General features: G+C 44.6%; 1 protein-coding gene across 5 annotated transcripts in view; it reads left to right on the top strand.

The window, feature by feature from the left end:
• Positions 1-23942, top strand: part of DAAM1 (dishevelled associated activator of morphogenesis 1) — a 149259-nt gene that overhangs the window by 17718 nt on the left and 107599 nt on the right. For 2 of the 5 annotated variants that reach the window (XM_083165970.1, XM_083165966.1), the window contains exon 1: positions 22983-23188. The exons of the other annotated variants lie outside the window; for them this stretch is intronic. The gene's annotated coding sequence lies outside the window, so the exon portion shown is untranslated. Of the gene's footprint in view, positions 1-22982; positions 23189-23942 lie in introns of those variants that run through there. 5 annotated transcript variants of the gene reach the window in all.

The raw sequence follows: 23942 nt of genomic DNA, 5'->3' as shown, positions 1-23942 counted from the left end.
CGAATTCCTTCTCAAATGGGCAGAACCATGTGCACTGCAGGTGGGGCAGATGTAACATGTGCAGAGAGCATTAGATTTGGGTGAGTTATTTTGTTTCTGTGCAGGGAAAATACTGGCTGCTTTATTTTTACACTGCGATATAGATCTCACTTTGAAGTAAAACCCCACCCAAATCTAATTCTCTCTGCACAAGTAACATCTGCCCCACCTGCAGTGCACATGGTTTTGTCCATTTAAGAAGGATTTTGCCTCTGAGAGTGAACCAGAATAAGGACCTATATATGTTATCTGAACTGAATCTCGCCTGTGATGTTGCAGGCAGATACAGTATGTTAGTGATTAATTCCTTGTTGATGCATGTCACTGTAGGTGTATAAACCTTCGTATCTGACACCTTGTAAACCTTATGTTAAATATCCATTGTTTTACCACTGTGTTGGTATCCTGATACCTCTTCTGGTACTGAATTGACCCTTTTCAGTGGCAAAATCTGTGAGAGATGCGCAAAATTTCTGCTAAAAAAATGCCAACTTCGCTCGCATTTGTTATATAAATCAGAAAAAAAAAATGTTGTGTAAAAATAGATTTTATTTCCTATATAAGGTAACATTACAGGTCATTGTGACAATAATAATGTTTGCTTGGCAAATTTCACACTTTGAAAAATTCCCTTGGCACTCAAAGGGTTAAAAATAAGTGTATTGGAAATACTGTCCAGTCTCCTGAACATTTTACAACCTGTAAATATACACACGTACTGCTATGGTTTAGCCAGCGGCCCACCTGGGTTCTTGACTTGAAGTAACTTCTTTTTTTTTTTTTTTTTGGAGTTCTCGATCAGAAGAGAAACTCATTATCCTTGTGTGACAGATTCCTTCAACGCTCACTAAAATTCTCTGCACCAGGTTGAGATCGGCTTGATTTTGGCACAAATGACTTTTATTGGCGTCCACCCACCTCCCAGATAGTGCAGTCGGAGGAGTCCCACCATTCTGCAGATTGAATCTTGACACAGCGGTAATTAGACAGTGTCTGTGCTCCGGGTCTTGCCAAGTACAGCTTGTCACTTTAATCTTGGGAATTTAATGATGTGGTATAGAAAGGGAAATATTGCCTCATGAGATTGCAGTGTGAGAATAGAAGGGAACTTTGGAAGTGTCTGTTAATGAAAGGGAACCCAAGTTGGAGCTCTGTGTGAGGGGAAGAGGGCTAATGGCATTGGAAGATGGGACTGTTGGTTGTGGAGGGGGTTTATGGAGCATTTGTTGGGGACATTGATGTTTCTTTTATCTCCCAATCGTGTAAGTTCACTGTAACAAACCCAACACTCCTATTGTCTCCCATTGTCTGATCCAACCTTTGCGTCAGGTTCCGTATCATGAAACACTGCCTGGCTATTAAGAAATCTATGGTTATTCTTTATACCGATTTTGATTGAAAACTAAATGTTAAAAGTTAAGGTCCCTCATACACTGAGCAATTCACCTGCAATTTGGGCTCTTTTCCTGCGATTGTCCAAATTGCAGGTGAATGACAGCCGGTCCGATGCGATGCAGGTCCCACACGCATTGCACTGGAGCCAGCGAGCTGCACTGGCTGCACAAGCAATCCTATATCACATCCTGTCCTGCCAAGGGGGGATCGCCTGTGTGTGTGTGTGTGTGTGTGTGTATAAATGTATATATTCGCATCCTACACACACACACACACACACACACACACACACACACACACATGTTCTCAGTCTTGTTGCTCCTCAGCTTGCCCCTACATGACTTGCTCCTGCATTCCTGGCTGCACAGCGCACAGGAATAAGATAAATGACACTCGCAGATTTTCCTGAAAGCTGTGACAAGATGCCGCTTTCATTACATGGTTATTGTAAAGAACATGTCAGTGTTCCTTGTCTCTAGCGGTCGCATCCGTATCTGCCGTAGCACCCTTCTAAGATTAGGAATACCACTTTCTTGTTCACCCCTTCGCTTCTTATGGGGCATACACGCTGTGCTGTATGGACTGCACCGGTGGTCTCCAACTTTTATTGGGTGTGAGCTACTCAGGACACAATATACCTGCTAAGGAGATACTGACATTTTTAAAGAAAAAAAAATCCTAATAACCAAAAAAATACCTGTTACACATTATGCCACCCACCATAATTAATTACACATTAGGCCACCCACCATAATTCCCCTGATTCCATATGCCGCACACCGCAATGCCCCTGACTCAATATGCCGCACACTGCAATGCCCCTGACTCAATATGCCGCACACTGCAATGCCCCATACGGGCCTCCACCTCTCTGCCAGCCGCAGTGACCCGCCACCTAGTGCAATAGAGTCTGAGCACTAGAGTGTTCAGACTCTATGGTTCATGGTGCCAATAATCGGGCAATTCACACAGCCCTGCTGCCTTCATCATGGGGCTCCGGAGGGTAAGTATTAAATGGGTGCTTGTGGCCCCCCTGAGACTCCAGGGCCTGTGTGTACATTGGGGTGTCAGATGACTGGCAGTATTCCGACATCGAAATCCTGACTGTTCGACTGCCTGAAAGTTGGGATCCCGACCAACAGGGGTTATCCTCCCTTGTGGGGGTCCACGACCTCCATAGAGGGAGAATAGAATCTGGGGTGAGCGAAGCAAGCCTGAAAGGGGCTTTTTTGTGCGCCCCATCCTATCAGAGTCCCGTCAGCCGGGATGCCAATGTCCGTATAGCTGACCATCGGGCTCCCCCCCCCCCCCCCAATACCACGCCCCCACATTGCACCCGTTATAAATATATCACTGGTTTCCATGTTATTCCTCCAAGTGTGTATCAGAGGCCGCGAGAACCCGTGTACAAGGCCAATGACGCAGTGCGTCGGTCTGTATGTATAAAGGACGTGTTAGATATTTTTCAAAGGAGTCTTTTTCATGTAGGAGGAATTCAAAGGCGAGAAGCAGCTGATAACCGGCTCGTGCTTTGGCCAAACGATCTAATCAGGATAATTGCCTGTAATTCTACTTCCAGGGCCAAGTCCAAATATTTGCTTTATTTATTTTTTCTAGCATGTGGGTGGTGATCTTATCCCATGGATCATATATAAGAGGACTGGGTGCTAGACCAAAAGATCCATCCGGCAATCTGTCTTCACCCACTTTCGTTTGTCAGCTATGGATGTGTTAAACAATTTTTATTTGATTTAAAATGGTAATAAGAGTACTTCATAGGCCGTATACAATGCAGCCGGCGAGGGGTTAAACAGTGGGGATCCCCTGCGACGACCGCTCACCCTATTCAACACGCCAGGGAAATCCTCGCTGTCAGAGGCCGGCGAGGATTTCCCCAAACAGCCAGGCTCGATAACTAGATATTTGTGGACCCCATAGCAAACGTTTGTAAGGGCCCCAAATATACCAATTAATGGTGATGATAAATGTATATTTTATATATGTAACTTAAACAAGGAAGGCGGGCCTCTTACAGCTGTACCCCCTGCACCTATGGTAGTTACACCCTTGGTTATGAGGTATCAGCTTGCAGGACGGTCCCATACCAGGTCTTGTCAGCACTTGAGTATTGTGTTCCTGGCCTCCCAGGAGTACGCCGTAGTACTGATGGGAAAGGGGCACGGTTGTGTACAGTCAGCGTCTGTGTTGGAGAATGACGCAGCGTTGCTTGATGAGTGCTAGTGAGTAACAGGCGGCAGCTGGATAGAGGACCGGGGATCCCTCCTGAACTGTCTGAGTCCCTGGCATGGATTCCTAGTTGGGTGAATGAATTCTTTTTATTGCATTATATTTTTTTCAAATCTGCGACATTACATTGATGAGTTCTGTGTACTAATATACGAAGCCTGTAGTGTAGCCGTCTGAAAGCTCGTAGTGTTCAATCTAGAACCCTGCTAATTTCAAAACCTCTGCAGTTTCTCTTCCCTGCCTGTGGTGTCACTCTCCTGCTGTGGTGTTTCTAGCACATGTTGGTCTGCATATCAGTGCTGAGATACAGGCCGCAATGTGCTAGAAGCACCATGGCAGAGCGCGACACCCCAGGCAGCCTGCACAGAAGATTAAGGAACACTAGCATTTGTGGTTTATAATGTAGAGAAGCCTCTGATGAAACTGACCAATGAAATGGACGACCTTTTATTTTGTAGCACCGCTATTCCATTTTACCTGCAAGATGGGACATAAAGCAATGTAGTTGGAATTGTATAGCCCTTAAGGTGCCCATACACGTTACAATTATTGTATACAATATCGCATCTCATCGAATCTCTGTTTTGCGATAGGATGAGATCTAGTACAAAAAGTATGTGCTGCATCTGATCTCATTGCAAAACCGATATGCAATAAGATGCGATATTGTATACAATAATTGTAACGTGTATGAGGTGCCCATACACGGTACAATTATTGTATGCAATTTGGACTAGATTGCATCGCATAGGCTATGCAATTAGATGCAGTCTAGTACATGTGCAGCACATACCTTGTCTAGTACATGTGCAGCACATACCTTGTCTAGTACATGTGCAGCACATACCTTGTCTAGTACATGTGCAGCACATACCTTGTCTAGTACATGTGCAGCACATACCTTTTGAGCTGTGCAATACTTTTTTATTGGGGGGGGGGGGGGGTGGGGGTTGCAAACTTCTGGAAAAGTGATTTTTTTTTTTTTTTTAAAGGTGCACATTTACTCATCACCATCCCTATAGACGTATGTGAGGTGTGAGACTTTAGATTGTGGAATGCAGATTTGGAAAGAGCAAAAAACAGGCCAGCTTGCTCAAAACACAGCACATTGGCCTAATACACCTATCGTCCATATATATGTCTTGTGTCCGTGTGACTCCAAATCGCTGCCATCTGTTGGAAGCAAGCGAAACTAAGCGGGGTAGTCAATCCCGGGTCACGACTGTCGATCCGGCCCGACGGCCGTGACCCAGGTTTGTTTTCTTTTTGTTCGACCACAGATCGACAGACCCGATTCAGTGTCCCACCTGGCGATCAGCGAAAAGGGGCCGTGTCTGCGCAAGCGGCTGTGAATTGTCGACATTCGGACACGATTGCGACACCTGAAGGCCGAAATCGACAAAACAGGGCCGACTGCTTTTAAAGTTGGGCCCATTCTGTTGATCTGCCTCTGCAATGCTGTCGGGAAAGACCACATTGAATAGGCGGTGGCCGCTATTTCCCCTGTTGCAAATAGTAGCCAGGATTGAATACCCCCCAAATCTACTAGCTTTCGAAGCATTTGCTTGGAGCGGGCTTGCTAGTTACAAAATAAAAAAAGCATAAAAACATCTTTGTAACTGCGTGTGTCGAGATGGCCTCTGTCGGTCCTTTGTTGGAAGGCCTCCACACGCAGTTTGTTTTGCTGAGTTGGGCAGAGAGGCGGTAGTGGCGGACCAGCATTGCAGTAGATGTTTTTTAGAGAACGATTAGAGGTTGTGCCAATATTTTGACTCGCCTGTACAAACCTTAAGAATAGGTGATGGATGATTTGGAGCCTTAAACCCCAAGCACCAAAGCTAGGTCAGAGCTGTACTCCAGTCTGGACCTAGCATTGTACTCCAGTCTGTAACCTCAAAACCCAGCATGCTCTCAGGTCCCGCAGAGCCCGGCATGCTCGAGAAATGGAAATTTTTTAAAATAGCCCCCAAAAATGGGGGTTATTCTAATTCACTCAGAAAGGCACAATCACTCTCTAATGGACAAAACCATGTGCACTGCAGGTGGGGCTGATGTAACATGTGCAGAGAGAATCACAGATGGAGCCCCTCTCTTCTTTGCCCGGTGCTCGCCAGAAGGACCCTGCTGGCGAGAGCCGGCGGAGAGGGACTGCATCAGACTGGGACGCATGTGCATCCCAGTCTCTCGGCGCCTGGGAGCTGGGACCCTGCCCGTCTCCACTTCAGGGAGACTTGCAGGGTTAGTGGGGGTTGGAGCAGCGATGGAGGCGGCGGGGAGGGGGATCTCCTTTGCTACGGGGTGTCCCTGTAAAAACGAGAGGGGCTCAATCTGTACATTTGGGTGTTATATTGTTTCTGTGCAGGGTAACTACTGGCAGCTTTATTTTTACACTGCAATATAGATATTGGTTTAAAGTATATATACACATACACATACACACACACACACACACACACACACACACACACACACACACACACACACACACACACACACACACACACACACACACACACCTACCTAACTCTCTGCACTTCAGCCCCACCTGCAGTGCACATGGTTTTGTCCATTAGAGAGTGATTGTGCCTTTCCGAGTGAATCAGAATAACCCTCATAGTCTGGTAATTTGGAAGGTTCACACTGAGACCGCCGCCAATATAATTTTCGGCGATGCGCGGCATTTTTTTTTTTTTTTTTCGTTTATACTTTTCAAAGTGCTAAAAGGGCAAAGTTCCCACTGTTTCAAGACCGACAAAGTAAATGTTTAATAAATATCCCTCTTTCTATCTGCGACTGGAAATAAACTTTGTTGTAACTTTTCCACAAGTACCTGAAACAGGAAACGGTTTGTCCGTTTTCAGATCAGAGGTTTTCTTTGTGCTTAATGCACTCCCTTTTGTTACAGTATATAGGATGTTGTAGACTTCTTTTCTCCCCAAACTAGTTCCTCCCCACAAGGAAACAAGTAACTGAACTGAATAAACACAGGGAACAGAATGTATCCTGTACACCTGGGTACGAGAGGAAATGTCTGGCTAGGCAGTCTTTAAACCCTGTCTCCTGAGGATATAAACATGAAAGTAAATAGATCTGCAATACTTCGGGACTTATCTGGAATTCATCGTGTAAAGTTTAATATGCAGGCCGTGCGCGGCTTTATGCTTTATACAGAAACCTCGTATATTCAGGGATATTGCTGCTGCTGGGGACCTGCTTTGGCACAGGCTGCCTCTCCTAAACCAGGGATCATGTAGGTATGTTAATCTTATTGAGTATGAACCACATGTATAACTGTCGCCGTGGTAATGCGGGTCAGGTGACCAATAACAAAGTATAACGAGATAATGTTGCTGTTTGTTATCACAAGTGTATCAGCTGATGGGCACATGGAGGCTTTGTAAGCTGTTTATTTCCTGATGGTTGTAAATAAAGAATATGAAGAGAAGTTTATAAAGGCCCATACACACTGGGAGACTTTGAGCTGAAAGTCGCTCAAAACAGCAGATTTGAGCGGCTTTCAGCTCAAACCCGCCCAGTGTGTATGGCCAGGCGGGGACGTGGACCCCCACAAGGGAAAATAGCCGATGGCCGTCGGGAACCCGGCTCTCGGTGTTTTGACAGTCGGGATCCCGACGTCGGGTAAATGCGTGTAGGGACCGCGTCCAGCACCTCTTTCCCACACAAACAGAGAATGTAGTAGACTAGCTTTCAAAGCTTTTGCTTCGCAAAATGAAAATAAATATGGGACTGGTGTTTCAATAGTAAAAAACTTTTTTTTTTTTTTTTTAATCTAGGGGCTCAATCCAATAAACTCACACCCGCATAGAAAGGGGTACGTTGGCGAGGATTTTGTAGCAATCCCTATTGGCCTGCATAACGCAAGTCTGACGCTACCCTAAGTACAGCGTTTAGCAACACACACCCATAAATAAAGTGTGGCTACTTGGATTGAGCCCAAATAATGAACACGTTCTTCTGTACGGCCCCCTGCATTCTGTACCCACCTATGGCGCTTACATGCAGGTTTTATACATGGTAACGACTGATCGGCTTCTTGTTCAGCGGTAATTTATGATGTGTCCGTAACCGTGGTGATTGTGCTGATCAATTGAAACCTGTATGAATTATATTGTGAACACACTCACCAACTGCTTATGTTTCCACATGTTACAGAGAATGTATCAACTCTGGGGCTGCTGTGGGACTGTAAATATGTGCCTGACAAAGGGATTTATAGCTCTTACAGAACGTCCGAAGCATTTACAGCTCCACGTTCTATTTGCCTTTACAAAAATGTGACCCAAAGAACAAACAGCTTGTACGGATCTGTTAACCGTTCCGTGCACTTTGTGCGCGCAGCCGGCAATGTTTCCGACACCAATGTACTGGGCGTGAAACGTCATTGTATGAACCATTATGTAGTCCATATTTATCATTTCCATGTACAGTATATTTGACAAAGTACCGATAACTTGGTACACCCCATTTTGAGGTTGTTCACAACAATCTGCTGCACTAATACTGGATAGGCATTTATACGTCCCCACCCAGGGTTGGTGACTGGGGTCAAAGGCTGGAGGGAAACTTACTCTGATCCCCCTCCCGAACCTGGTTACCTGTCTGGGTACCAGCACTGATGAGTTTAGTGACCTCACACGTGCACAATGCTACAGCCTCCCATCTTCCCGTTCTCTATAGCAGTGGTTATCAACCTCGGTCCTCAGGACCCCCACACAGTGCACGTTTTCCAGGTCTCCATGAAATAATTAGCTCCACCTGTGGATCTTTTAAAATGTCAGTGAGTAATGAGTGCACCTGCTGGGTGACCTAAAAAAATGTGAACTTTGTGAGGGTCTTGAGGACTGAGTTTGAGAACCACTGCTCTGTGGAATTGCATCACTGAAGCACTTGCTTGCTCGTGCATTTTTTTCCAATGCATTTGTGTGAGAGCACGGAGCTCTTTTTGCTGCCCTAGATCTGATCTGCAATCTGCTACTTTGGTCTGACAGTTGACTGCAGAATTCCAGTGCTTTTGGACACACCTTTCCGGTGCACTGATTGGTCACTGGCTTCTCTACCTAAATACTGTTATAAGAATACATTGAGGTTGTAAAGTATCCATGATACATCGCTGCTATTTTGGTAATGTTGATCAGGTGACCAATATAGAATTAAATATATATATAATGTTGGTGTGTTGCAATGTTGATCAGCTGAACAATGTAGAAGTAAAACGAGATAATGTTGATGTGTTCCAGCTGATAACCACGTTCCTCCATGGCAATCAATCCACTTTATAAAGAGACATTTGAGAGAACTATAAATGTAATCTCAAAATGACCACGGTTTTATGCATGAATGGTAAGGCTTCTCCGTAGGTAGTCTTCGTGACCATAGGAATGAACGGGAAACGGTCATCTATTAGACCACACTTAGGTCGACCACGTTGGGTCGACAAGGTTATAGGTCGACATGGGTCAGGGTCGAGGTTTAGGTTGACAGTCATTAGGTCGACATGAGTTTTTGAGCTGATATGTGCCGACAGGCGGTATTTCATGCCCTACCATCCACTAGGGTGTGGTGGGAGAATAAAAAAGTGTGCCGAGCACAGCGAGGCACCGTGCCTGAAGCATAGCGAGCGAAGCGGTTCACCTCCAACTGTGTCCATATCGACTGTGCAGACATTCGGGTAAAAAAATTGTGAAAAACTCATGTCGACCTAATGACTGTTGACCTTGACCCATGTCGACCTAAACACAAGTCGACCTTGACCCATGTCGACCTATAACCCTGTCGACCTTGGCCCATATCGACCTAATGACTGTCGACCTAAGTGTGGTCTAATAGATGTACCGATTCCGAATGAAGGATGTGGATCATAAGGTCAACCACATGAAGGTCAACATGCAATATATCGACAGTCAAAAGGTCAACGTGGCTTTAGATTGACAGTGTCATTACGTCAACACATGCATTAGGTCGAGGGTCAAATGTTGATGCAGGTTTTTCACGTTTTGTTTTTTTGTCCCAACTGTGGACATGGACACCATAGCACCATGCTTCGCGCACGATACCTCACTTTTTGCTTGGCACACTGTTATTTTCTCCCTCCACGCTCTATTGGAGGGTAGGTCATGAAATAACGCCCATCAGCTCAAAAAAAAAAAAAAGAAAAAGTGAAAAACCCATGTTTGTGTCATCTAATGACCATTTGACACTGTCGACCAAAGGCTGGGTGTCCTTCTGTGTTCAGATAAATGCATGACAACCTAGTGACCGTATACCAGGAATGAATGAACCATTAACGGGAATGCGGGGAAAACCGATGAAAAATTCTGGTTAAACTGATGTTAACGCCTAGCGGGTATGTAAAGCATTTTGCGCTTTAGCATCGGTGACTTTTTCCAATTGTGGTGACATCTGTTGAATTCATTAAAATTATACAAGTCACCATAGCAATGCTTAATGGGGCAGATTTTCTACTCCTCAAATTTGCATTTATTTCTGTTTTGAACTTGAATTAAACGGTCAAAGCGGCCCTTTCAAATCTATAGACCTTGAATTGATGATGTCTTGAATTGATAATTATTATTTTATTATAATATTGTGTATTACGCACTTACCCCATAAGTAGTGTGTGAATGAGGAGTAGCCTTCAGGACAAATGCACAGGACCTCCTATAGATAAAAGATTCAACCGGCAATGTGCAAATTACATTTTCTAAATGTCTTGTGTTTACGTAGGCTGATAAATGACAGGTTTGGCCACCTCCTCGTTATTTATACCTGTCTACATATAATCATAGTTTGCAGAGTGAGACATTACGTCAGTCGGTACAGTATTTGCTAGAGTTCTCACCCAGCATAGTATCATTCAGGTCATTAATCTTGCCTATAACAAGTGTGCAACTACACAACGTACTGTGCTGCTTACAGCAAGTTAAGGCGGATGATGTGTATTTCAGTGGCATAATAGGACACTATTTTAGTGTTCATTCTAGCACCTGCTATCTTTGAAAACCCATGCAGTTCTTCTTCTCTGCCTGGGGTGTCACTGTTTGCTGTAGTGCTTCTAGCACAGTATGGTCTGTATATCAGCACTGATGTGCAAACCAGACCTGTGCTAGAAACACCACCGCAGACAGCGACACCCCAGGCAGGGAAGAGGAACTGCATGGGTTTTCAAAGATAGCGGGTGCTAGAATGAACACTACTATTTTGCGGAGGAATTCAATACCACACAGTGTGCGATGCCAGGCTACACACATCGGCCACTTAACCGCCGTGCGGTCCTCAACTTTCCCGTGAAACTTGCAATGTCGGCTGATGAGATCCACCATACATTGCATCAATAATGACAAATTGATCCCCCCACCTTGACTTTGGTTGGATGTTTAAAAAAAAAAAAAAAATGGAAACAAATCAGCTCCTGCCTGACATTTTTCAAACACGGTTTGTGACATGGTAGGTAGGAGCTGATTGGCTGTTTATCACTCTCCATTTTATCACGTTTGAAGCTTATTGCATCTGACCCTTGTTCTGTTTGCTATACTTTCCTAAAGAAGACATTTTTTTAAGTGTACAAATGGTTAAAACTTTGTAGCCAGCACAATATTTCAGCAACTATACAAAGTTCAGTTTGTATGCTTTATTTGTTAACTTGTTTACTATAAAAAATATGGTTTCTTGATGTACCAAAATTAGCTGACCTTCACAGACCTTGGTTGGAAACATCCCAAGCAAGGCCGCTTAGATAAGTAAACATCTTTAATTAGCGGGCAAGTTGCCTCTTAGTGTTTTGTATGGTTTTAACAGTGTTCTGTGTCGCTCAAGAATTTCTTAACATGAGCAGACTATGATTTAATATCTGTTGCTGTCTTTGTATTCATGGGGGGATTTGTTTTCACTAGAACTCAAGGTTGTTGACGGTTCCTTGTTTAAACGGTATACCTCTTTGTCTATTGAATCCGTATTCAAAATGGCTGGCTTCACTTAATCCATCAACTGCATCCCTCTAAGGTTGACTACTGGCTCACTATTCAAAATGGCTGCCTCCACTCAATCCGTCAGCTGCATCCCTCTAAGGTTGACTACTGGCTCAGTATTCAAAATGGCTGCCTCCACTCAATCCATCAACTGCATCCCTCTTCGGTTGAGTATTGGTGTTGTATTCCAAATGGCTGCCTCTACTCAGTACATTAACTACACGTGCAGTTTTGCTTTATACGCTGTCTTTATCTCTTGTATACCGTTGTGACAGCTGACAATTCGAGAGTCTGGTTCTGTTTCCATTGTGACCTTTTAGAGGTGTTTGCAGATAACATTGTGCACAGACTGTCAAAGCAGCTCCATGTCCACAATTCATGGAGATTCTGACAGGCGGGGTGGAACTAGCAGGATCTGTATATATTTATTATCTCACTTCCTTATTTTGGTACTTATTTACGTCGCATACCTTTGATGTATTTCGTGTTTCTTATGCTCTTATTTAACTAGAAATAATTTCACACAAAAAAAAACCATACATTTTGATAGACCGGTGTCCTAATGGAAATGTTAACATATACGGGTAATTTAGGGTACTGGATTATGTTGTGTGCACGCGTATATTGTTGAAAACGAAATTCATGCATAAAACCGTCTTTGCGAATAATTAAATGCACACGCGCTGCCCAAGAGGCGCAATTAGATGAAGGGCTAAACGTCTGGGGGGATTTATCAGTTCTTGGCACCAGCGGCTGCCTGATGAATCCTTTCCTGTGCTAATGCGGAACACGGGCCCCTCTGCCGCTCTCCATCTCTGATGAAATGTCGTGTCTGGTTAGCATTTCAGGTTTGCTTGTTAAAGGCCTGTTCCCTTTTTGAAGTTTACATTGACCCAGGCAATGTCTTTAATTGTGTGAACTGTAATATTCCGTCTGTTTGAAGATCTCCCGTTGTAAAAATAAATTACCCCCTCAAAGGACCCGTTTCCCAATGGGATGGCCTCCGATATTAAAGTGCATGCATAGTGTTGGAAGGCTCTTATGTGTGTGTGTATATGTGTGTGTCTGTATGTATGTGTATGTATGTATGTATGTATGTATGTATGTGTGTGTGTGTGTGTGTGTGTATATATATATATATATATATATATATATATATATATATTTATGTGTGTGTGTGTGTGTGTGTGTGTGTGTGTGTGTGTGTGTGTGTGTATATATATATATATATCGATATATATATATATATATATATATATATATATATATATATATATATATATATATATATATTCTCTTATTTACACAAAGTACTGGTTTGCCGTTCGTTTTCCTTTTCAGTGTTCGGTACTTGTGTATTTTGGCAGCGCCCATCGCATCGCATACCATAACACATACGATGGTATGCGATGCGACGCGATATCGTACGATAGTGCACGATGGCATACAATTTTGAAATTGTATGCCATTGTACATGGCATACGATGCCATACGATGCGATGCGATGCGATTAAACATTGTATAAGCACCCTAATGGGTGCTTATACAATGTTAAGCACCCAAATGGGTGCTTACAATGTTAAATGCACCCCCACGCCACCCCCCGCTATAAACGTGAACCCGAAGCGTGGCGAGCGCAGCGAGCCCGCGAGGGGCGGCGGTACGCGTCCTACGACCTTTTCATACCCCCACTATCCACGTCGGCGTGGAGTTGAGAATAGAATAGTGTGGCGAGCGCAGCGAGCCCCGCGAGGGGACGCGGATACCTTCACAGGTAAACGCGTCCCCTCGCGGGCTTCACAGGTGTCCGCGTCGCCACGGACACCTGTGAAGCCCGCGAGGGGACGCGTATAACTGTGAAGGTATCCGCGTCCCCTCGCGGGGCTCGCCACGCTTCGGGCTCGGTGGCTCGCTGCGCTCGCCACACTATTCTATTCTCAACTCCACGCCGACGTGGATAGTGGGGGTATGAAAAGGTCGGAGGACGCGTACCGCCGCCCCTCGCGGGCTCGCTGCGCTCGCCACGCTTCGGGTTCACGTTTATAGCGGGGGGTGGCGTGGGGGTGCATTTAACATTGTAAGCACCCATTTGGGTGCTCAAAAGCACCCTTTAGGGTGCTTATACGATTTTTGGTCGTATAGGGGGTCAAAATCGCGTCGCATCGCATCGCATGCCATCGGGTGCATGGCATGCGATGCGATGCGATCTGTTCGTCGTACGACGGACATCGGGGGCGCCGCCAAAATACACAAGTACCCAGTGTTCTCTTCCAGCATTACTCGTACAGCACATACGTGCACTCTTATGTACTAAGGTGTTTGTGGTTCATGCCACAATAATTTATTTTATTATAAACCAGGCATGTTGCATAAACTCCTATGAATTGTAGTTGTAGCAACAGTGAGTGTTGTGGTCATTGTCTATAGTCCATGCAAAAAGATTCAGGGGGTTATTTACTAAGATAAGAGTTTTTTTTATGGACAACCAATCAGATACGATCTATTATCTTCTAGAAGGTGCTATATAAATAAGATGCAGGTTCTGATTGGTTGCCCATAGCAACATCCCATGTGACACCGATCTCCCGTCTTAGTAAATTTTCCGCTCCTTCTCTGAATGCCTTAATTCCAGAAAACAAATGTAGCTGTCCCAATTATCCCATCTTTCTTGTTGGCCCAATAATGATTATAAATATAAGGTGAAGTACCACCAGTAACCACTAGAGGCCACTCTGCAAACAAAATTACTAAAGTAAAAGCAATTTTTGCAGGGACACTGATCGGTGTCAAAACTTGCTAGATATGTGGCGAGGGAGCTGTGAACGCGCATATTGAAGGTAGGAGCCGATAGTAACTGGGGTGGAGAGTTTAAAAAGCCATAATTTTGACGTTTTTTTTAACTAGGCCTTTATAAAAGCTATAATAAACGGCAATTCATGCTTCAGTAACACTGCAGTAGGCTATTAATCATATAGGCCCAACTCCAGCTGTTAAACTACAATTCCCAGCATGCCCTGCAACAGTTTTGCACTTGGGGAATGCAACAGGTTATATTATATCACTTGGGAAGTGAAAATGGAGAAAATTAACTATATGGGGTCCCGAGAACTGAGTTTGGGAACCTATGCGCTAGCACAGTGGTTCCCAAACGCGGTCCTCAAGGCACCCCCAACGGTCTAGGTATTAAGTATATCCATGCTTGGCCACAGGTGACGTAATTAGTAACTCAGTCAGTCTGATGTAACCATCTGTGCGGAGCCATGGATATACCTAAAACCCGGACCGTTGGGGTGCCTTGAGGACCGTGTTTGGGAACCTCCGCTCTAGCATATTAGGAATGTAGTTGTGCATTCTACATTCCATGTGGGTTATGAGGGCAAAAAGCTATATAGGTACGTTGCTATAGCAACCACCCTCACTGCTTTCCATAGTCCAAATAATACTCTTGCCAGTTTTTAAATAAAGTTTTGCATGTAGGGTACAATATATACAGCTGCACAATAATGGCAATGGTGGGATCTAAAACAAGCTTGGGAGGAGCTAAAATACCAACCAATCAGCTACTGTCGATGTCTAATTCAGCACGGAGCGCTCATCGGAGAATTTAAAGGGGACTGCGAGGAGTAAGCCGCCTCCCAGTATGAAAGGCGTTTTAGAGATCCATTCTTCAATTCCCGAAACATTGAAGGGACTCCGCCGTCTTTGCACATGTAAGTAGGTCTGTGCCTGAGACAGGGTGGAAGTGGTCATCGCTGATGTCCGAGACCCTCCTCAAATGCATGGGCATGCTCCGAAAGAGTCAGGTTGCCACCACCCAAAGACTGCTTCCTGTCAGTCGGACTGCGGTGTCATTGCGTTACAATCCATAGTCCGTCGCCAGTGCATGCATACTGTACTCATGTGATTCGATAATCAGTCGAGTATATTGCGATCACGGCATGCGCGCATCTACTAATTGCAAGATTTACTTCATTTAAACCTGGAAAAAACATATAAAATATATACAGTGTACGATAAATAATATACTGGCTAAACTACAAAATGAGACACTTTCTTATTTAGTCAACACGATTCTACACGATATCATTAAACTGTCTTCGTAAATAGCTTTGCCAAAACTCACTATTTACTCTCAGAACCGAAGCCAATTCTGGGCTGAAGCCAATTCCACGGTCGGCGTAAAAGGTAACACAACATCCCCCTCAGTTTTCTATGTGGATATTTAAAAGCAGCACGCCCAAACCAAGGGCAAATACTGGAAGTGTCTGTGAGACATGGCGTGTATGTGACACCAGACGGATCCGAATGAAAGGTGCCTTGTCCGATGCAGGGTAGCTCCTCTAGCGGGGGAACCGTGAAGCCAGAGGAGTTTAACCCTTTGAGTGGCAACGTTGCTGTGAGGGAGCTTTAAAATGCCGGCGCCGCTCACAGCGACTGTTCATGTTGGGTGATATATTTAACTAAACTTCGATTCATCGACTTGGTGGAATTTGTATTTATACTAAAAACAGTCGCTGTGAGACGCTGGCATTTTTTAGAAGATTTTGTGGATCACTCACAGCAATGTTGGCACTCAAAGGGTAAAGGACAGTGTGCCATAGTCAGGAAAGTTTTATCTGTGGGTTTTGCTGTTAGATTTGAATGTTTATCTCCAGTGAGTGCGGTGCCGACAACCCGTTGTTATTTTTATTCCGATGAGTAATCAGCAGTTTCCGTTCATACATACTAGTGTTAGGTGAAGGCGGTGTCTGTCTAACATTTATATTCCGACGTTTGCCTGCTGTGCATGTATATAGGGATCACTGTCTAATCCCATAGTACTGAACATAATTTCATTTACCTTTCTGATCATACTTATCTTCCCTCCTGGACTGGACAGGAGGCTCCCGAAAATTGGATGGCGCTCCCGGCTCCCCAGAATGGAAGTAAAATCTCCCAGAGCCTTACTTCATAGTGGGTGGTCTGGGAAAGCCAATGACTTGATTCTTTCTGGATCAGATCATAGCCCAGTTCCCGCTATTCAGTGCTGGTAATCTGCCCACCTGCAACGTAGCCACGCCCCCTGTTATACTGACCTATCTGCCCCTCCCACTTAGTCAAAACTCTGGAGCATACTACAGCAGGCATGTCCGACGTTGGCCCTCCAGATGTTTTGAAACTTCACATCCCAGCATGCTTTGCAATAGTTTTAGCATTCTCTAAAATCCGTGTAGTCTGAATCCTGATCGATCACTGTATGTATTTTTGCCATATCCCTGATCCTCCACCTCCCCTGTAGCCTAACCCTCCTCCCCCCCACCTAGTGCCTAAACCTAACCCAAGGCCGGTACTTACCTTTTGGAATTCTAACTTTTGCCAACAAGGGTATTCTACAGACCTCTGAAAAGTGCTTGTGAAGAGCCAACAGCTTTATGCCAATGCAAATCTGCCCTCCTACTGTGGTTTAAGTCTCGGCAAGCAGCAGCCCCTCAAGCGTGCCTGGTCCCAGGGGACGCATTCACACAGTGCGTCCTATTCACACCAATTAAACAGTTTGGTGTGCAACATTTTGTGCACTATGAAGTCTGAATCTGCATACGAAGCGCAACCACAACCTGGTCCTTTATCACCGGCCAATCAGCTGCTGACTGTTAAGTTACAGGCTGGGTTTAAAAAGGAACAGTCAGGAGCTGATTGGCCGGTGATAAAGTACCAGGCACTTTATCACTTCTCCTCCCTTATTACTGCTTCTACATCTACCCCACAGTGTATGTGGACGGGATGCGGTCATTTGGTCGAATGCATTATGGTCGAATGTCATTACATCGAATCCATTAGGTCGAATTGCTAAAAGGTCGACATGATTCTAGGTCGACATGGGAAAAGGTCGAAATGATTCTAGGTCGAAAGGTCATTAGTTCGACAGGTCATTAGGTCGACAAGGTCATTAGTTCGACATTGTCTAGGTCGACATTCACAAAGTCGACATGGGGTTTTTCACTGTTTTTTTGAGCCGACATGTGCTGACAGGCGGTATTTCATGCCCTACCATCCACTAGGGCGTGGTGGGAGAATAAAATAGTGTGCCGAGCGTAGCGAGGTACCGTGCCCGACGCATAGCGAGCGATGCGAGGGGATGCAGTGCACTTTAAACTGTGTCCATGTCGACTGTGTTGACATTCAGGTAAAAAACCAGTGAAAAACCCCATGTCGACTTTGTGAATGTCGACCTAGACAATGTCGAACTAATGACCTTGTCGACCTAATGACCTGTCGAACTAATGACCTTTCGACCTAGAATCATTTCGACCTTTTCCCATGTCGACCTAGAATCATGTCGACCTTTTAGCAATTCGACCTAATGGATTCGATGTAATGACATTCGACCATAATGCATTCGACCAAACGATCCCAACCCATGTGGACTTATCTGTATATAAAGGTACAGAAGACTTGTTTTTCAGTAGACATGCATTTTTAATCTTGGCAGATCGGGGAAAAAATATCCACTTGTTCATAGTTTACCATCTCAGTGGTCGTAGAGGGAGATGATGATAATAGTGTGAATCATGGCGAGCCATGCGGTACACTTATACGGCTTCCATGTCGACCTAGACGCCCCCCTCCCAAAAAAGTGAAACTTGTGTCGTCTTCTTGACCATGTCAACCTTTTCCGTATATGTCGACCTTCTGCCTGTTTACCAATAGTGGTCCACCTTTTTGACTGTCCACCTATGTCTGCTGTGGTGTTTCTAGCACAGGTCTAGTTTGCATATCAATGCTGATATACAGACCACACTGTGCTAGAAGCACTACAGCAGACCGCAACACCCCAGGTAGGGAAGAGGAACTGCATGGATTTTCAAAGATGGCGGGTGCTAGAATGAACACTAGACCTTATAGACTGGGGGTAATGTATTGACCTGTGACAAAAGAACTCCACACTAGATAATTGAAATGTCATTATTCCCCCATACATAGAATTACAAATATTCCATACCCTTCTAGGAGCACGGCTGGATCTGTGTAATCAGGACGCACAGTCTATGACCATATTTAGAGGTCGTGCGGGTTTTTGCTTCTAATAAACGTAAGTTTGATGTATGAGCCTTTGAAAGACAAATTGTTTTGAATAGGGTTTAGATGGAGTTTTACTGAGCTCTTAAAGGCTATAATGCATGTGTACATGTCACATATTTCGTTTAAACACACCCGTGTTCTGTATCTGCCGGTCCTCGGTAATGCCACTGACCCCACTGTTTCTATATATTAATATATATATCAGCTGGCAGCCCTCCAGTGCTATACTTTGGGCCCCTTACATCCCTGGTACACACCATACGTAGAGCCACAATAATATCTGGAATTCACAGACCCGCATGGACAAGCCCAATACATTGTGTTATTTGATAATAGGGACCTGTCCTTTAATATTCAAGGACCGTCCCAAATATTATGGCTTTGTCCCTGGAAACTGTGGAGGGTTCCCTTACACTGAGACCCATGACACCACCTTTTGACTGATGTACCTCCCCCCGTATCAGGGGATTCCCTGCTCTGCATGGCGCGGTTTCTTATGTATGATACCCCTGAGGAAAACCGGCTACTGCTGGTAAAAACGTCTGTCAGGACTATCACAAGTGTCTTATCAATGCGTCTGTAGGGTATTGTAATCCCTGTGCCACCAATTTACATAGATTTACACAAATTAAACACTTGGAAAAGGCAAATGTCTGCGGGTTATGGCCCCCATACAACAGCGTCATATTACCAGTTGAACATTGACATCGCTCCCTGCCCCAGTGGAGCTTACAATCTATATTCCCTACCACATGTACACGCACACACAGACATTCTAGGGTTAATTTTAGTTGGGAACCAATTAACATACCAGTATATTTGTGGAATGTGGGAGGAAACCGGAGTACCCGGAGGAAACCCACGCAAGTACGGGGAGAATATACAAACTCCACACAGTTAGGGCCATGGTGGGATACAAACCCATGAAATCAGCGCTGTGAGGCAGTAATGCTAACCGTTACACCGTCCATGATGCCCCGGATATTGGCTCCATTATCTGATACCCCAATGATCGGATCCCAAAATCCGGAATATTAAGTGTTTAAAATTCCATGTTTCCCAGTTCGAAATCGACCATTTTTTAGCATGAATAATTTCTTTGATTCCCACCCCTGATGAATCACTGATCAGTGCTCACCACCAATTGGCGGTACCAGCTGGGTCAATGATTCGTCACTTAAGTGTATGGGGGCCATATGGGCCGCAATATAATCCATTTTTATTTCATTTTTGTATTGTTTTTACCTTGTTTGGTGACATCCGATGAGAAATAGATATAACATTTCTTGATAAAGTTGACTATTTATTTAAAGTTTATTGTGTAATGTTTTGCTTGTTGTGTTTTTTCTTTCGTTTAATGTGTCCCTCATAAATAAATAGCGATACGCACACACTCTGTATAAAGCGTTTGAGAGCGATGTATAATTTATGTGTACATTTCCGATGGACGTTGACTCATTGTGGCCTCTGAAAGGGAGCACTTCAAAGAACAAGGGGCAGCACTCAGCTACCTTTTAAGTTTTTAATTAAAAGTCCATTTCCATTTGTCCTGCTGAGTGGAAGATTCCCAGAGATAAACGGCCTTGTGCAAGGAGAGGTAATGTCTTATCTCCCAAGGCTGCTTATTATTTACAGCAATCACCTCCCTCCCCTCCCCCTCTGTCCACACCATCACCTATGTGGTGCTGTCTAGATTAACATTTAACCTTTACACCAGACTGGTCATCAGGCAGCCTAGGAGGTCAGAGGGAGCCTGATCCCAGCACCTTTTATGTGTATGTTATTATGTCCAGCATTATGTGATTGTATGCCTGCGTCCGTCCGCATGATGATCCGGCTATATTTGTCTCGTCTTCAAATCTTGTCTGCGTGAATGTGTGAAATGCAATCAAGACCTATAGATTGTAAGCTTGCGAGCGGGGCCCTCCGGCCTCCTCCCTTTTTACTGTCTGTAAATGCCCTGTTAGTTGTATCACTGTCTGCTTTGTAAAGCGCAACGGAATCTGCTGCGCTATATAAGACGCTGTAACGGAATCTGCTGCACTATATAAGACACTGTAACGGAATCTGTTGCGCTATATAAGACACTGTAACGGAATCTGCTGCGCTATATAAGGCACTGTAACGGAATCTGCTGCGCTATATAAGACACTGTAACGGAATCTGCTGCGCTATATAAGACACTGTAACGGAGTCTGCTGCACTATATAAGACGCTGTAACGGAATCTGCTGCGCTACATAAGAACCTGTAACGGAATCTGCTGCGCTATATAAGACACTGTAACGGAATCTGCTGCGCTATATAAGACGCTGTAACGGAATCTGCTGCGCTATATAAGACGCTGTAACGGAATCTGCTGCGCTACATAAGAACCTGTAACGGAATCTGCTGCGCTATATAAGACACTGTAACGGAATCTGCTGCGCTATATAAGACGCTGTAACGGAATCTGCTGCGCTATATAAGACGCTGTAACGGAATCTGCTGCGCTATATAAGACGCTGTAACGGAATCTGCTGCGCTATATAAGACACTGTAACGGAATCTGCTGCGCTATATAAGGCACTGTAACGGAATCTGCTGCGCTATATAAGACACTGTAACGGAATCTGCTGCGCTATATAAGACACTGTAACGGAGTCTGCTGCACTATATAAGACACTAACGGAGTCTGCTGCGCTATATAAGACGCTGTAACGGAATCTGCTGCGCTATATAAGACACTGTAACGGAATCTGCTGCGCTATATAAGACGCTGTAACGGAATCTGCTGCGCTATATAAGACGCTGTAACGGAATCTGCTGCGCTATATAAGACGCTGTAACGGAATCTGCTGCGCTATATAAGACGCTGTAACGGAATCTGCTGCGCTATATAAGACGCTGTAACGGAATCTGCTGCGCTATATAAGACGCTGTAACGGAATCTGCCGCGCTATATAAGACACTGTAACGGAATCTGCTGCGCTATATAAGACACTGTAACGGAATCTGCTGCGCTATATAAGACGCTGTAACGTAATCTGCTGCGCTATATAAGACACTGTAACGGAGTCTGCTGCACTATATAAGACACTAACGGAGTCTGCTGCGCTATATAAGACGCTGTAACGGAATCTGCTGCGCTATATAAGACGCTGTAACGGAATCTGCTGCGCTATATAAGGCACTGTAACGGAATCTGCTGCGCTATATAAGACACTGTAACGGAATCTGCTGCGCTATATAAAAAACTGTTAATAAATAATAAATAAGACCTGTAACTAATAATGATGGGATCTGTTCTTTAATTCTGCATGAATGCAACAAGATCTGTGACCAGATCAGTCCGGCCAGCTCATCAACGGTCTATGGTCATAAGGTCGACATAGCTTAGTTTGACACATGGAATAGGTCGACAGGGTTGGAAGGTCGACGCAAGCTTTAGGTCGATAATGGCAAGGTTGACAGTAAAAAGTAAACATGATTTTTTTTTTTTTACTTTAAAAAAAAAAATATTTTTTTTTAGAGCTGACGTGCCGACAGAGGGTATTTCACACCCTACCATCCACTAGGGCATGGAGGGAGAATAGAAGAGTGCCCTGAGCGCAGTGTGGCACTGTGCCCGAAGCATGGCCAGCACTGCGGCACACTTTGACGCTGCCTATGTCGACATTCGGGTCAAAAAAACGTGAAGAACTCATGTCGACTGACTGTAGACCTTGCCATTGTCAACTTAATGCTTTTGTCGACCTTCCAACCATGTGCACCTTTTAGCCATGTCGACCTATTCTATATGTTTATGTCGACCTTCAGGGTCGTTTCAGTGCATGTTGGCCTAATAGGAGTCATCTAATGACCGCATACCCTCATCAGTATGAATGGGACGGGGATAAGATTCCGTGCAGAGACCCCCCCCCCCCCCCCGAGTGTTACTGGGATTTGCGGGACTGCCCAGGAGATGTATTCAGGGCAGGCTGCACAGCGGATACTGTGGCCTGCTTCTGACAGATGCCGTGTCCTAGCGTGGGCGTACATGGGTTAATGATTGCCTCGCTCACATGCCAAGCAGATAGAAGGTAATGATCTGTCACACAGACTTGCATGGGGACAAATCTGCCATGTCATGTATTTTCCTATTCCGATCCACCGTCCCTGCCTGCCACAGATATCTGCATAGCTGCATTATGCAGTCTTCCTCCTGGGGGCCGGCTTAGCCCAGCCTGTCCAATGGTGTTACTCTTATAGAGGAGGGGTCTCTGTGGCTTCAATGAACAGTCACATCTGTGTCACTCTGCGTCGCTGACAGAGGAAAAGCCTTTGGGGGAGACCTTTATCCTGATTAATATATATTTTTGCTTTTAACCAGCCGGATTGGCGTGAAATGGGAAACGGCTGACGAGCGCCTGCTTGCTTGCAGCTGCACCGTATTATTGCTGTGACCATGTAATCTGGTGGTACAGGCTGTCACCCAAGGAGCAGGTAAGGAAGCAGCAGCGGCCCCCATACACAGCGTGCGGGTACTTGTATGTTGCTGTCAGAATTTGGGGCACGGTGGTATACTGTATCTATTACTAGACGTGCAGTCGGTTTATACTATGTACCAATTGCATTTACTTATGCGTACTGAACCATACCAGAATCTTATTTAGTCTTTGTGCTTTTTATCCAGTTTAGTTTTTAAATATAAAATGTTTAATAGAACCGCTCGAATCCAGAAGGTGCACTTTCAGCTGTACAAAATGATGAGTAGCGTCTTGTGATGGGGGTTTAAAATCTAGGGTTCAAACGACGGACCAATCGTGTGCGCAGAACCAATATTTATTGCTTGTTTGTTGATTGGATGGAATCTGGAGCCTTCAAAATATTTGCAAACACAATCAGCGGTTTGCTTAAGGCACATTTATCTGTCTCTTGTATGTTGCAGCCTTGGAATGTCAGTCATTTATGATATATTATAGGTTTCTGGAAACCTTTGTCCTTTTTTTGTTTTGTTTATTAGATGATTCAAATCCTTGATGGGGGAACACATATGGAAAGTGATGTTACTGCTGTAAAAGGTGGTTTTGTCTGGATCACCCAATCATATTGTGTCATTTGTAATGGTACTGATTCATTTTTATCAGGGCGGCGGGTGATTTAAAAAAAATATATATATTTATATATAATGCAATCAAATGTTGCGGCCGCATTCCTTGCTCCAGCACCTACAAACGACTTGTGTAATCAGGGACAG

The sequence above is a fragment of the Crinia signifera genome, chromosome 12 (assembly GCF_055691185.1).
Source record: "Crinia signifera chromosome 12, ASM5569118v1, whole genome shotgun sequence".
Taxonomy (NCBI): Eukaryota; Metazoa; Chordata; class Amphibia; order Anura; family Myobatrachidae; genus Crinia; species Crinia signifera.
Note: the sequence above shows the minus strand (reverse complement) of the source record. Positions and strands in the feature narration are given on the sequence as shown.